Below are 13326 nucleotides of genomic sequence, written 5' to 3'. Positions count from 1 at the left end.
AGAGAGAGATTCTGGCTTCGGTTCAAGAACAAAAGAATTGCAGCTACGTAATCTCAGCACAACCTCCGGAATTACCTTATCAGTGACCACCAATACTGCATTTTAAAATACCTAATGGCTAATATAAAAAGTACAGTTTACACTCTCAATATTTTTTTTTTCTTTATACCCTCGGACTACCACAGCGATAATCACACTATTAATCTGTAATTACCACCAATCCAATCACCCTTGAAAGCATTATTCGGTAATGTGAGCAACAGCACTATTGATAAGTAAGAACTATCACTAACCATATACCAACCTGTTAGCTCTTTTGCAGCAAGAGCCTTCTGACTGAGCACTTCTAAATGAGTATCTCTGTCTGACAGGTGAAGACCGGCCCGAAAAATCTCTCTTACGTTGTCTTGGTTCTGTTGAAAGCAAAGAATTTAGAATAATGTTACAAACAAGGTTCAGAGAAAGCAGGATAGTGGAGGAGGTAGAAAATTTCAGGGGAAGTTTCAAGTGATTTGGGGGGGGGATTTTTTTTTTTTTTTAAATCAGTGCACAGTAGAAGGGAAAAAACACACACTTGTGTTTTAAGGAGAACTGAAAGCCACAAGAGTAAGATTATCAAGTCTGCTTAATTACTATTCTTTCAAGGATACTTTTTCAAGGATAATTCAAGGATAATTTTTTTTATTGAAAAACAACAACCAGTATGCCAAATGGCAAAGGAATACAATGTGCACAGGCTACATGCATTTAATAAAATTTACTTGCAGAATGAAGGTAAGAAATTTAAATAGAAGTTGAGTGGGTATATATTTCATTAAAAAAATCGTCTGTGCAAGGAATTAGGTCTTAAGAGAAACTGTGCATATAACCTACTTTCCAATGGAGCTTGATAGCGCTCAACGGTTTTCCTCTGTCGAAAGTCATAACGCTTTCGAGTGTCTTCACCGTCATCATCATCTTTCTCTTCACTTTCTTCTGATGAAACTACTGTACATTGACATAACGTTAAACTGTTTAAGTACTGTTGCAAATGATACTAAATTCAAAATGCACTCCACAGATGCCTATAGGTTTTACTATTACCTTCATGTTAATGACGATAGATCTGAAAACTGGCAAAACCTTACGACCAATTTATGCAAGAGGCATTCCAGAAATTACAAAACACAGAGGAGCGTACATATAGATACTGTTCTGTGCTCGCTGAAATTGCTGGGTGACTTCTCATCAGCCTTACTAACACCAATTCTGTCATCTTGCTTAGCTAAGATGCAGCTCCTATGAAAACCGCTATTTCAGAAAGTCATTTCTTGTTATTTTGAGAAAGCGTTTCAAGGAAATGTTTTTAATATTCTACAGTGGTAAGACTATAGCTCCAAGCCCTAGCTCTGCCACAGATTACGTGAGCAATAATGGGCAAGTCTCAGGTTTGAACTTCCCCAATCAGAAAATAATGTCAAATGCATACAGTTTATGCCACTAGCTTCTGCAAAGTAACTTCATGTTTTTTTCATGAAAGATGGTAAGAATGCAACAACCAGAGTATAATTACCTAGCAGGTTCCTAGTAACACCCTCTCACATTAATAGCTACACACCGGATGAGGAATGTACATGCTCTGTTCACCTCCCTGCTCACTAAAATTAAGTACGTTTGATTCCTTGGAAAGCACTAAGCTTTATTTCTTCCCCCTAAAATGTCACACTGCTTTCTGAATGCAAGATAAGTTACACAAGATAACGTAGACAGCACATGGAAAAGTGAAAAATTATTTTGGCATCACTACTATCCCCAGTCCATGGTTCTCCAACACTCCTGTCACAAAGGCACGAGCTTTTCTGCTCCTCTAGTCCTTCCCCTTGTTCCACTCACTTTCTTTACACTAACACACCTTCCTCACTCCTTCTTGGCACACTTTTCATTCTAAAAGTATATTTTAGTTTTTTCCCAATTTAAAATTCCAGAGTTATCACTTTGATCACAAATGAACTGCCCCATACTCTTATTTCCCTTTCAACATACTATTTGTAATTACTTTCTACAAGTCTCTCCTGCCCAACACCTCGAGATCCACACACTTGAACCAAGCCATACAGTTCCTCCCTCTAGACTGCCCATACCTTGTATTAAAGCTGCTCTTATTGAAGCCTTGACTTGATATTCTCCTAACTAGATCTCCAAATGAGTCAGCTGTCCTCCCTTACCAGTCAAATGTCCTCGGCACACTCGGTCATTTCTTTTTGGTAATGCCTTGCTCTACCTGGGCTTCTTTAAGTCAGCCTCTCGCTGGACTCCTGCTGTGGCTCCAGGTGTTCTCTCACTGCTCTACGAGGAGGTCTGGTCACCGAGGTACGCACCCGGGAGCCACAGGCTAGGTCTGAACTAATGACAGGCTGAACAACAGGCCTGAAAACAGGCCACGGACTGTTCGCTGGCCTGATCGGGATTAGGAACAAGATCACCCCAGTGCTCATTAACACCTGGACATCTAGCTTGAACCTTTTTGTAGGTCTCCGTTGCCAGTCATTAAGTCGTACACAGGCTGTGTAACACATACAAGATAACGCCCGCACTGGAGATTGCATAAATCCCCTCTCGTTCAAGTTCTGATAGTCTGATGGTCAGACAGGTGACCAGACGCAGGGCACAGGCAGTACTGACCAGCAAACTATTTACATGTGACTGGCCCGTTTTATCCCCTTGCCCCTCTATTTTCCTACTCTTGTTCCTCACAAAGTCACCGGAACGCCTCCCGTGTTCCTGCCCTTAAGATCCCTTAAGTCCTGCGTGAACTGCTTTTCCCCTGCATCCCACAAAATGCCCCACTGCTGGGCAGTAACCCCCTAGTCCAAAAGGTGATATGCAGAGCTGCCCCCGATGAATCCTCCAGATAGGTTTCCCGCCCGGATGCTGGGGCTGAGAGCTCTGATGGGACAGACAGCCCTGGGAGAGGCCCAGACAGGGTGGCTGTTCCTCCTCGCTTTGATCTGGGTGTCTGCCATTGCACACCCACGCGCTCCTCCGGGCTTGTGCAGATAGGGCTTTGATGGACTGATGGCCTTGGGAGTAGCCCGGCAGGGTGTTATGTGGGCTCCCCCTCCTGCCACTGTCTCTCTGAGCGAGTGTGCAGAGGAGGTCTGTCACAAAACCTAACACTGATCAGCTCAACTACTGCCGCATCCTTTTCTATCCTTAAGTACAGTCTCGCCCCATTCTGTTCCATCCAGAAATCTCCTACAAGGATTGTTGGACTGACTGCCTTAATCACAACTATCCTTCTCCTTAAAACCTTAGAGGTTCTTCCCCCTCACTTCAAACATAAAGTTAATATGGCCTTTTACAATTTCACCTTATTCCTCATGTTATTTCCCACTGAGTGCCGGGATGACAGCTCCTAATTACAGGCCCAGACAGCAGCTTCCACCGACTACCTGCTAAACACAAAAATGAACACCACTATCTTCTCCCCTGCTGATCGTCACACTCTGGAGGAGCTTTCCATACTCATCTGGCAGCCTGCCTGCCTGCCTGCCTGAAAATTCTTGCTGCGCTGCTCAAAACCGTGAAAACTGCCATGCTCCTGCTGCAGCAAGATCACTCTTTCTCATTCTGAGGAATACTGTCCATTTCTCTCTATTCCCACCCGTCCACAGCCATCTGTTGCCTTTTATCTTGTCAGCATTTTGGAAAAGCACTGGTTTTTTTTCCTCTGAATACCTGTTCTGAGCTCACTACAGTGCAGCTCTAGAGTCCGTGACTATGGCTTGTAATGTCAATAGCAACACAGATTCTTTTAACAGAAGAAAAATACTCAGTAGTTCAGCTCATCTCAATTGTTTAAGACAAGGCTCTTGGCTAGAGCATAGTAAAAAAAAATTTAAACCAGAACTAACCTACAATGCCACCTTGATTATCAGCTATTTCTTTGTCAGCTCTTTGGATTTCTTTCTTTCCTTGTGCATACATATCGAGGTTCTCCTAAATAAAAGAAACAAGAAGGATCAGTCACAAACATGCAGAAAACCTGACATGGGCATATTTAGTGCCTATACAGTAACATTATCAAAGCACTCCATGTACACAAAAGATTAAATTAAGGTACGGGAGAACAGGAACATCATTCTGGCACCCAGGATTAATAACAAGAATTTCTGCTCTAAAATAGGGTTTTGTACATGTGATAGTTAAATACTTAAATACAAAACCGAGTGTATCAATTAATCACAGGTTAATAATCCAAGAACCCAGGAAAAAGCAATTTCTAGCAGATTAAAAAAAAAAAACCCAAACCCCACATATGGGCATTTGAGACATGATGTATAAAGTACTATGGACAATTCTGGTTTCATTAAAAAAAAAAAAAAGTAATTTAGATCTAAGCAAAAACCTGTGAAAGCAGGCTATGAAGATGTTTAAAAAACGAAGTGCCTGTCATTCAAAAGGACAGTAGAACTTAATTTATTGAGCAAAACTAAGAGGAAATATGATTGCTGTATATAATTTTAACCTCAGTTCATCTAGGGACAGAGGACTTCTTAAGCTCACAGGCCAGGCTGGCACAAAACCAAACACAGATAAATCAGACATCGACGAATTCAGTTTTTAGTAAGATCTGAAGTGAAAACCCAAGCCCTGAAACAGCTGTTTGTAAACAGCCTCCATTCAAAAATCATAAGGCCATTCAGAAAGTGTAGTATAAGACATGTATTTCAGCACAGTACTGCTTTTTCATGTCTTCTGAAGATTTTTCCTCCACCCACCCTTAGAGTGTATCTGTAGCGTGACCATAACAGTAAGATGTTAAACTATAATTAGAGAGCAAAAACAAATGTTATTGTAGACTACACTATTCTTTGGAATAAGTTATTTCAGCTAAATTAAAATCACAACTAAATAATTTCCCTATGTGGAATACACTACTTATACAAAAATAGTAAAATAGATTAGTATCTCCTACATCGTGGAACACCCCAAGGTCTTCCATCATTCGCCGTCTATGCATCTTCTCCATGTCATCCATTTTTTGCAAGACTGCTTCTGCAGTACTACGACAAAAAGTTGACATGTAAGAACAAAGATAGGCAAGTACAAACAAAAATATTTAAAACAGTACACATAATCAGCATGACATTTTAATAGAGTATGCACAAAGTAAGAGTCGTTGACACTTAACCAAGTTTTTTAACACTACTTAAAAATCAGGTCAAATGTTTACTTTTTTAGAGAGAGAGTTAAAGAACAAGCGATTGAGGATTTGCAGACACTGTTTTCGGGTTTATTTTCCCCTCTCACTGAACACAGTAAAAAAAAAAAAAAGAAGAATCTAATTTAGTAGGAAAAAAAATTCTGAAGATCATAGTAATGTAACAGAAAGAAATTATAGCAGTTTTTAATAGCGCTTAAGTTGCTCTGCATGATAGCATTAAGTCATGTTTAGTTCACAGCCTTCCTCAGACAACAGGTTGCTTATTCTTCTCTCAACTGTAATTTAAGTTTCATGTTGATTTCCCATGACTATATATGCTGGAAAAAACCCCATCCCGCTCCTGTTCCAGTTCACAAACTTTTCAGAAAACAAGGTCAATTTGGGCTTCACAAAGGTCATTAAGCCATGGACAGACAGGCAGAAACACTAGGACTACATCACTTTGGCTGTATCCAACTTTCCTCAGTATCTCAACTCAACCGAGCATTATACAAATATTCATAAGCATGGAAGAAAAGTTAATTAAAAATGAAGGCGCTTCTGATGCTAAGAAAATCGATTTAGAGGGCAAGTTAAATCTACTGAAAGTCACACCGTAAAGTGAGTGTTTTGGTTCACAAGACAACACATAAACCCACCCAGCCCGTACATAGAAGGTGCTCTAGTATGAAGATCTCTCTGCAACTGGCAATCACAAAATGAAGACACCGGGGGCCAATTTAAACATTGGCTGTGCCCAAACTCTTTACACGTGAAGCACTTCCCAAATACATCCTCACACACACACACACACACACTCCAACCTGGAAGTCTTAAACAGCCACAAGCATCTATTTCCAAAAGACTCGGGTTAAACAGCTTGGCTGCGAAGGACAAAGGCCCACACGTTACCTAAATCACTGTATTAACAATAATTACAGGACATACTGGCACAGGCAGAGGCAGAGGCAGAGGAGGACACCCTACCCTACCTGACCAACAGCAATGGAATGTTAGCAGAGGTTGCTTAACAACATTCCTGGGACCCTGGTGGGACTCTGCAGTGGAGGGCACCTGAGCCCAGCAGTTATCACAAGGCCATATCCTATATGTAGTCTCAGCCTAACCACTGAATACATTTAGCTCTTGCTACCAGGAACAGTAATACCTTTTTCTGTTGTCAAAAGAAGGAGAAAGGTGCTAGCTGATACTATGCCATAGCACAAAGGCTTGCTAGTAAGGCTCATTTTAGTAGCTTTGCAAGATGATGACAAAAATCTCACTCACTTTGTTATAAGTTTGTCAAATAAAACAGATTGATTTGTAGTGGTGTAATGGCTTTGTCAAAGCCTGCAGCTTCGGCGGACCTCCAAATCCCCATTTTCTTCATGGACTTGTTCTGCAGCTTTTGCATCAGCTCTAGTCTTCAGTGTCCTGTTGACTAAAATACGTTAATGTATGAAATATTTTGAGACAGAACATATGTTATTCCCTTTATTTCACCGTTATTCTAGTAAAATGTAAAAAAAATCTGCCGTGGATTTTTTCTTTAAATACTGAATTAGAAGTTATTGTCACGACCACAGCATTCAACTTAAATGACTTATGTTAAAAGCACGACTTGTATAGCAACTTTTTATTAGTCTAGAAAGCCAGTCTGATGAAAACAAACACGCAGTTTTTGTTTCATGCAGGAGGCAAGTTTATTCCAGTTACTTCTTTCTGGAAAAGTGAAAACAACAAATAGGTCTCTCTAAGGTGTTTTCACTCCATTCATGTAAAATTGTACCTGATAGTTTGGTTTTTTAAAAAATGTTTATGTGGGAAGTCTCTTCTTAGGATGCATAGTTTTAGTACACTGTTTAAGCATACATCACTTTCATTTTCTGCATGGTGACACAAAAGCTCTAGAAGATAAGAAATGTCTCCAGATAAACGCCCCAATATCAAAGAGCTCAAACGCTTGCTGCTTTAAAACAACATCTGCCCAGTACTTACCACGCAGCATCCTTTGCCACAGGTTCGTTACTTGCACTATGTCCTGGGTTTGCATGGCAAAGTTTTGGTAGCGGGGCAGGGCTACAGAGGGACCCGCGCTGGAGCTGTCTATTCCTGAAGGACTGCACCCCGTGGAAGGGACCCACGCTGGAGCAGTTCGTGAAGGACTGTGCCCCGTGGGAAGAACTCGTGTTGTGGAGACGGTGGTGGAGGACTGCACTATGTCCTGGGTTTGCATGGCAAAGTTTTGGTAGCGGGGCAGGGCTACAGAGGGACCCGCGCTGGAGCTGTCTATTCCTGAAGGACTGCACCCCGTGGAAGGGACCCACGCTGGAGCAGTTCGTGAAGGACTGTGCCCCGTGGGAAGAACTCGTGTTGTGGAGACGGTGGTGGAGGACTGTCTCCCATAGGAGGGACCCCACGCTGGATCAGGGGAAGAGTGTGAGGAGTACTCCCTCTAAGGAGGAAGGAGTGGCAGAGACATGTGAGGAACTGATCACAACCCCCATTCCCCGTCCCCCTGTGCCGCTGGTGGGGGAAAGGAGGGAGAGAAATCAGGAGTGAAATTGAGCCTGGGAAGAAGGCGGGGGGTCGGGGGGGGGGAAGGTGTTTTAAGATTTGGGTTTATTTCTCCTTACTCAACACTGATTTGATTGGTAAGAAATTAATTTTCCTAAGTTGAGTCTGTTTTGCCCATGACTGTAATTGGTGAGTGATCTCTCCCTGTCCTTATCTCAACCCACAAGCCTTTCATTATATTCATCCAGCTGAGGACGGACAATGATAGAGCGGCTTTGGTGGGCACCTGCCCTCCAGCCAGGGTCAAGCCACCACACACTGTCATTAAAATAATTAAGAGAGGTCAGTGAGAAAGTAGAGCACAATTAGAACCTGAATAACTACAGACAAAGTGCATTTCAGGCCCCTTCCCGTGTTCAGCCTGCGCCTGGCAGGATTCTGCCTGCAAATAACAGATTTTGCCAGCTGCCAGCAAGCAGCTTCACGGCACCAAGCCTGTTCGTGTGCTCCGCGCCGCAATTCGGTTCCAAGGTAAATCGCTGAACTTCAGGGACACCTTCCTCATGTCTGTGGGTTTGTGCTTCTCATGACTGAATTACTTTTTAACTCACAGAGAATACTGCAATATTCCCTCCTATTTGCAAGAACGATTGATTTTCAATCAATTTGTGTCCTGCAGACTCCAGAAGATCCATGTCACGAAGAAACCCAAGCCAAGGAACAGGTTCTCCAGTGCCTAAGAGCAGGCTGGGATTCACACTGCGTTCTCCCCAAGCCTGCAAGGAATTAATAGCATATCCTCCTGTTTGCACCTACCTCTCTTCATACAACTCATAGGAAATTCACTGCCTTTGAGGTACCTATTCTCACAACTTCAGCTGATTTTGGCTGATGAGTTCAGAAGTTTTGGGAGCCAAGTTCAATAGAGTGACCAAAGACAATCCTTCTCAGAAACCAGGCTAAAAAGGAATCCTAAGGAATTATCACTACTTACCTTCTTTATATTCTTCTTTTTTTGGGTCTGATTTCGGCTTTGCCAACTGCCTACGTTAAGAAAGAAGACAGAGAAAAGGAGAAAAGAATTGTTGTATTACAATTTTTGTATTATAGCATATCATATCGTATTGCATTGTATAGTTCCCCCTCAAGACTGGGGAACTTCACCAAGTTTACAATCCGGTGCTCCACATCATGCAAAAAAAAGCCTGTGGACCACAAGGATTCAGATGTCTGCTGCATACCATATGCACAATTCCATAAGGACAGACATTTCCTAACCTGCTAACCTTGAAGTCTCAACAGCACAAATAACATCTCAGTAATCAAAGCGGAGGAGAGATCTCAAAGGAGTTGGGAAGAGATACATGTTTTTTATACAAGCAGAAGACTTTTACTAAGAAGAGGGATTCCAGTTCTAAGATACTGGCACTGGTATTAACATAATCGTATCCCTCTGCAGATTTTTAGCTGTAGGTGTATCGTGATGTGACTCGTGCATGCTTTCACTTTTCATTCTAGAAATTGAACAGAGATTGAACACCTAGAAATACAATACCTTGTAAAGTGTCTTCGATTGACGTTTTCACTTAATATTTCCATGCTTTTGTCAAAGCTAGAGTCTGAACAGGGCGGCATGTTTTTTCTCATTGATCTTAAAGAGTGTCCATTGAAACATCCCATTTTGCCAGAGGAAAATTCCTAGGGAAAATAAAAAAGGAAATAAGAATGTATTTAGCTGAACCACATGTATGGAGTTAAGAAGGAACTTCTGCCTCATTTAGGCAAGTTTATTCTGTAACACTCCTGATTCAATAGTGGTGCAACTAACAGCAGGTAACTTGTACACCAAGAAGGAGCTCTCAGAAAAAAAGCCCAACTTTCAAAGCTAAAGCTCCCCTCTGCCACACTCTTCTTGTGGACAACTTGAGCTTAATATCCTTTGGAAAAGTTATTGCGGCAAAGCCTTTCATACAAACTTAGTGTTTCATTAAAAACCCCCAAATCTTTTATTTCAAAAGTTGGTTCAGAGGAGCAGTCGAGCTTGACTTTGCATGTTCTGGGATTAAAATCTAGCTAGGAGAGTTTCTCTTCCTCTCTCTGTTCCATTTATAACTGCATTCAGAGGCACATGAAAAGATTTCCTTCAAGAGGATGGTATTTGTCCCCGGGAAACCAAAGGGAACTCAAGATACTCTTTTTTATGGCTGTTGATCTTGTTCACATTGGCATTTCTGCAAGGAGGGTGAGTACTATCACCTTTCCTATGTGAGGGGGAAAGCTATACCCGTGAGAGGGGGGGCTTGTTCAGTTTGTTCAGCCAACCCAAAGTTTCATTAGGAGTACGCCAAACTAAGTCTCACACCGAAAAGGGCAGAAAACAGACCAGATTCTTTCACTTCTTGACACTAACTTTACCAAGAGGTACTTCCATTAGTAGCTGATGGAGATGATAACAGAAGCGTGAAGAACGCGGCTACAGGAGAGCAATGACGCACACGCAATGCCCTTGCAGTGCCACACAGCGAGAGCTGTGGCCGCCCGCTGCTGGAGGGTCAGCCCTGAGCCACAGAGCTGGGCGATCCTGACGGTCTTCTCTTCAGACAGCCTTGAACAAGTCATCCCCAACGTTCACCGCACAACTGGCCGTGATAAGACAGGCCTTTCGACGAGGAGGATTTCAATCACCTTTCCTTCATCGCTCGTTTTAAAGAGCGCCTCGCTTCCTGCAGTTCTCCAAGCTGGTGGAGCGAGGCCTCGTGGTATGCTTCCCATACCTGGCTTTAAGTTGGGGCATCTGAGATGAAACCCCTGAAGATATTTTATAGTTCTCAGATCCAGCGTAGATGGATGTAACAAGACCTAAAGCTTAATGACAGGCAGTCTGGTCTGTCAGAGTCACTTTTCACATTCTTCCTCTCAAAGGTTTAAGAAAGAAATTGTAACAGAAAGCCTGTCAACTTATTTTTAATTTGTCAGAGCCCTACATTTATTTGAAGGCAGTTTTTGTGCACACTCACACACAGGGGTATAGAAAGACTTAAACCAATACTTTCAGCATTCGCCACTGAGACAACTAGAAAAAACCCCTAGACCAAGAAATAATCTCACCTGCAAACGTACTCATAGTATTCCTACAGCTGGATGCCTATGGCTTAGACATCGTCCTACAAAATGTATAGGCATGCCTGGGAACTGCCTATAATGTTGGGTTATGCGATTAAAGGCTAATCTGCATAAACAAAAGGCAGCGGGGAAGCACGGGTGGGCAGAGGCACCCCAGTAACACAGCGCCAGGGGAACAGCCCGGCCCCGCTCCTTGTGAGGCCATCGCTCAGCCCAAGGCCCAGCTCCAGGGTGAGGGACCCCCCCAGCGGTGCAGGCAGGAGAGCCCTTGGGGTCACCTAACAGACCAAGAGAGGGCCTCTGCCTAGAATACGACTCGCTGGGGGATGCCCATCATCACAGCCTGTCCTGGCTTATTTATTTAATGGCACTTCTGCCTCCCGGGGCACAGAGGTCCGAGCAGCAGCAACGGGAGAAAGGGCTGCAGCTCCTCACAGCCTGCACCATTGCTAACAGACACCAAGTCAGCATCAGCTAGCAAGTGGCTTAACTTTTGGGAACCAGGTACCGGAAAGGTCACCAGTCTGGGCCAGCTATGGGAGACACTGGGCTGGGGGGACAGCTACTGGAGAGGCCATAGGTCTGGGCCAGGGACCCATCTGTCTCTGCACATGAGGTAACTGGGAGAGCAGGTCATTCGGGACCAGTTACTGGTTTGACTGAGCGTCTAAGGACAGTTACAGAGGGGTATACATAGTACATGCGTGTGTATATGTGCGCACGCACACGGGATCTAAATACCAGCAGCTGGAGCAGGGCTGTGCACCTCTGGGGCTTACACAGCTGGCTGCCAGCCCCTGGAGGCAGCTACAGACAAACTGGGCACCCAAACCCAAATCATACAGGGATCCGTGTTACATAGATGCATCTGTGTGTGTTTTCCCACTAATGGGTTTTCAGCCTGATCAGCCAGAGAGGGAAGAAGGATCAGGCCATTTGTACCGTCCATAAGGCTGCCAGATTCAGCCACTCCAAACATACAGCACTTTCAAATAAGGATATTTTAAGTAAGAGGCTTTATTTCTAAATACACGTTCACCTGTGAAATTAGACTCCAAAGCTGGAAGCAACTCTGGAAGATTCAGCTTGCTTAAACTCCAAGATACACAAGTTATAACTGCCACTTTGGCTATCTCTGCTTCATTGATCAAGAAGTAAATATTCCTTGGGATAAATCTTAAAGGTTTGCCACATCAGCTAAAAGATGACTGGAATAATACGCTTCACAAATCTCTGGGCCATATCCAAGACTGAAAGAAGAACAAATACTTAGAGAATGTCAGCACAGATGTTAGGAGGAAAAAAAAAAAGAACAAAACAGTATAGCGACCTGGGAGATCTTTCTATGTATACTCATGCACTTGTTTGCTTTTTAAAAACATATTTTTAATACAATGTTCACAATACAATACGTGTGATAGTCATGATCCTCAGTACTGTCTTTTTACCTTAACCGTGGCTCAAATAAGGACACGGGCAAAGCAGTACCAATGTAGAGTGCTAACTCTGACTGCCCTCCATTCATAGGAAGGCATCCCAGTTCCAGGAGACGGCAGGCACCAAGAACCATCAGGTTAACTCCAGCAAGCTGCCGGCAGAGCAAGAGTAACTAGCTCTTGTCAACCTTATCAGGCTGAAAAAACACACCCAAGGACTGAAATTCAGTAGAAGCAAATGGCTAAACTGGAAAGATAAAGCAACTGGATGGAAGAATTTTGTGAAGTATTTCAAAATTTGAAAGCATTTACTATTTTGTTACTTTTCTCATGCTATAGGAAGCGATTAGCCATTGTTTCTAAAAAGTCTTTTATAAGAGCAGTGTTTAGCTATCTGGTATCTCTGAGGAAGTCACTCTATGTTGAGGTACTATCAGAACAGATATATGTGCTTAGGCAACAAGGCTGTGAACTCAGATGCTGAGGTCCCTACACAGACAAGGCATGAAGCACTTCTCAGCCTGGAAAAGTGCCAGCTTCCACTTTGCCCAGATGAAGGGGGAACTCAGGAGCACACAGGTCTCAAGTACAGGTCACAAGACAATCTTGTTCAGCCTGAGGAATTACACCAGGTTTACAGACCTGCAGATAACGCAGCTTCCAAAGGGACATTAGCCACTCTGGATCTGCCATGGGGCTGGAAACTTGGAAGAGGATAAACCCATCAGATGCCAGTTTACCTTAGGCCTTCTGCTGTATGCTCCTTACTCTCTATGGACGAAATAAGCTAAATAACTGGAGATAAACCGCTTGCTGATATCAGAAAAAAATGCAAAAGCTGCCACCACCAAGTCCTTGCACATCAACAAGTTAGGAAAGAGGCATTAGGACTTGAACATGCAGCTAGCACCAGGATCATCTCATGCGCTTCTGCATCGTCTCTGCGGTTAGAAAGCTCCAGCAAAGTCCAGCCCTCCGAAACGTAAAGTAAGAATGACTCCATGCCTCAAAGCATGGGAAAGGTCTGCAAAACGGGGGAAAAAAAAAAGAAAAAAAGAAAAGAAA

The 13326-nt window shown here is 43.1% G+C and overlaps 1 long non-coding RNA gene across 1 annotated transcript; it reads right to left on the bottom strand.

Annotated features, from left to right (window-relative positions):
* Nucleotides 1–3902: 3902 nt before the first annotated feature.
* On the bottom strand, nt 3903–9390 carry LOC129200752 (uncharacterized). The gene is made up of 5 exons (XR_008575081.1): nt 9258–9390; nt 8697–8746; nt 6473–6626; nt 4958–5045; nt 3903–3978 (listed from the first exon to the last, which is right to left on the bottom strand). It is a non-coding gene; the product is annotated as an uncharacterized LOC129200752 (long non-coding RNA).
* Nucleotides 9391–13326: the final 3936 nt, after the last annotated feature.

The sequence above is a fragment of the Grus americana genome, unplaced genomic scaffold (assembly GCF_028858705.1).
Source record: "Grus americana isolate bGruAme1 unplaced genomic scaffold, bGruAme1.mat scaffold_453, whole genome shotgun sequence".
In the NCBI taxonomy this organism is placed as follows: Eukaryota; Metazoa; Chordata; class Aves; order Gruiformes; family Gruidae; genus Grus; species Grus americana.
This window is presented reverse-complemented; position numbering and strand designations above follow the sequence as displayed.